Genomic DNA, 3,407 nt, shown 5'->3' with positions numbered 1-3,407 from the left:
ATTTGGAATCAAAAGAGACCTAGGATAGAAAACAAATTCTAGGCAACAAAGGCAAGGCACAACATCAAAATCTCTGACTTGAAACTACCTTACAATACTACTCTGATAAAACCATATGGTACTGGTAAGAAAACAGACCTGTGAATCAAGGAAACAAATTTAAAGATTGAGAAACAACTCCAAACACATTCGGCATTATCTTTATCAAAGCAGCAAAACACATTCACTGGAAAAAGGGTAGCCTCTTTAATAAATAATGTTGTATAAACTGACTTTCCGTATACCAAAGACTAAAACTAGACTCTCTCACTGTGTACTAAACTAAAATCAAAATGTATCAAAGATCTAAATATTTTAACAGAGATCCATTCCTAGCCCAGACCTAGTGAGTATGTGGGAGAGCTTCTGGCTACCCTGCATCAGCGGGACCTGCTGGTCCCAACCCAATCCACCACCAATCCACAGCACCTCCCCCACCACACCTGCCAAGTAGGAATTTCTGCCACATTCCAGGAACCCCCAGATCCAGTCCTAGCTCAGGCTCAGTGAGTGTGTGGGAGTGCTGCCTCTCCCCTTACTCCACCTTGTCCCCTCCAGACTCAGCTCAGGCCTGCGATAAAGGACACTAACACAGAACAAATTGGGAATCACACAGCTGAAATCAATGAATCAACCTCTTCTGAAATAAAGAAAAAGCTGCAGAAAGGCATGGAGGAACTCAGATTGGAAATAAAAAAAGAAATCCCTGAATTAAAAATATCTGCAGTAAAGAATCAAATGCAGAAACATATGGAGCAAACCCAATGCACACCCAGAACAAGTGCAGAGGACACAAGCTCAGCTCAAATGTATGAATAATGTTGATAGTAAATAAGCAACTGCAGAAAGATATAGAGGAACACAGAGCAGAATTCTTTTCTACTAGCTCAGCTCAAATGTATGAATTAATAGAATCGATAGTAAATAAGCAACAGCAGAAAATTATATAGGAACTCAGAGCGGAATTTTGTGAAATAAGAAAAGAATTATCTAAACTCATAGCATCTGAAGTAAAGAATCACTACAGAAACATAGGGAGGAAACCCAATCTGAAAAAAAAAAACACTGCAGTAAAAGAATTTATAACTGCTTCTAAAGAAGACATTGATAAAAAAAATTAGAGATTAGAGAAATGGCAGATTCCTTGAATGAACAATACAGGAAACATATAGATCACATGAAGTAGAGTCAATGAGATATAGAGGAAATTAAAATCTCAATCACAAACTTGCAAAACCGTATAAGTGAAAGTGAAGACAGAGTTTCAGATCTTGAAGATTCTGGTGCAGCTAGTAAAAAGGTAAGAAAGGATCTCTTAAAAACAACTAGGATGCAGGAAAAAGTAATCCATCACCTGCAAGATGATGCAAAGATGAACAATGTGAGACTAATAGGCATCAGTGAGAAAGAAGGAGTCAAAACAAGTGACATTAAAAAAATATGGGCAGAAGTAATAGCAGAAAACTTCCCAAATATGAGGAAACAAACTGACATTCAGGTAACTGAAGCATACAGAATGCCAAGTAACCTCAATCCAATTAAAAACACAATGATACATATAATAGTCAAGATCCCAGAAATTCCGCACAAGAATAATATTCTGAAAGCCGCTAGAGAAAAGAAGCACATCACATTCAAAGGAAAATGCAACGGAATTACAGCCAACTTCTCTTCACAAACCAAGAAGGCAAGAAGAGCATGGAGTAGAGTACTTTGAGTCCTCTATGAGAACAAATTCCAGCCCAGACTACTATACACTGTAAAACTCTCTTTCAAGTTTGATGTAGAAGTGAAATACTTCCATGACAAAGAACAACTAAAGAATTTCATGATGACAAAGTCAACCCTACACAGGCTACTGAGAGATATTATAGACAGGAAACAAAATGATCAGAACTCCACAATGAGATAAGAAGCAACCAATTAAATAGGGCAAGCAATTAAAAACAGGAGAAAAAGGAGTAAACGACAACAGGAAAAATAACATGTCAATCGTAAGTCAAAACATTTCAATTCTAACCATCAATGGAAATGGACTCAATTCACCAATTAAGAGAAATACACTGGCACAGTGGATTAGAAAACAATATCCAAAAATATGCTGCATAGAAGAAACACATTTAACTCATAAAGGCATTCATAGGCTGAAAGTCAAAGGATGGAACAAAATATTACATGCCCCAGCACCTCAGAAAAAAGCAGAGTTAGCAATCCTGTTCTCAGACAGTCTCAACTTCAAACTAAGAATGATCAAGTGAAATAAAGAGGGGCACTATATACTGGTTAGGGGAAAAATTAAAGAGGAAAAGGTAACACTCATAAACCTGTATGCACCAAACAAGGGAGCACCCAACTATATACAGCAAATCTTAATGGACATGAAAATCTATTATCCACTACTGCAATCTTAACAGGAGAACTTAACACCCCTTATCCCAAAAAGATAAGTCAACCATAAAAAACTAAGCAAAGAAATAATAGAACTGAACCAAAGCTTCAAACAAATGGACTTGGTGGACATATACAGAGTGTTCCACCCAAACACAGCTGAATACACATTTTTCTCAGTGGCACATTGGTCATTTTCTAAAATTGACCACATACTGGTTCATAGGTCATGCTTATGTATATTTAAGAAAACAGAAATTATCCCATGCACATTATTTGACCACAGTGCAATGAAATTGGAAATAAATGACAAAACAAACCAAAGGAAAAAAAAAACCCTAAATACATGGAAATTAAATGACACCCTACTCAGCAACCAATGGGCCACAGATGAAATTGAACAAGAAATTCAACAGTATCTACAATTCAATGAAAATTCAAGCACAACTTATCAGAATTTATGGGATACAATGAAAGCAGTTCCCAGAGGGAAATTCATAGCTGTGAACTTACACATTAGGAAAACAAAATGGGAAGAAATAAATACCCTAATTCTGCACTTGAACAACTACAAAAAGAAGAGCAAACCAAACTCAGACCCCAAAGGTGGGAAGAAATCATAAAGATCAGAGCAGAAATTAATTCAATTGAGATGAAGAAAACAATTCAAAGTATTAAAAAAGCAAAAAGCTGATTCATTGAAAGATTAAATAGAATCGATAAGCCCCTAGCTAACCTCATCAAACAGAGGAAAGAAATATTTCAAATAAAAGCAATAGGGAATGAAAAGAGTGCAATTGGAGTATGCTTACTAGCTTATTCCTTTCTGCTGGTGGACACCATGGAGGAAGCATCATCAGGCTCTCTTCCGACTGCCGTCATGTCTAAGTCAGAGTCTCCCAAAGAGCCTGAACAGCTATGGAAGCTCTTCATTGGAGGGCTGAGCTTTGAAACAACTGATGAGAGTCTGAGGAGCCATT

Source organism: Octodon degus, unplaced genomic scaffold (genome assembly GCF_000260255.1).
Source record: "Octodon degus isolate 3935 unplaced genomic scaffold, OctDeg1.0 scaffold00248, whole genome shotgun sequence".
NCBI classification, from domain to species: Eukaryota; Metazoa; Chordata; class Mammalia; order Rodentia; family Octodontidae; genus Octodon; species Octodon degus.
The sequence above is the reverse complement of the archived record's forward strand: the minus strand, read 5'-3'. Positions refer to the sequence as shown.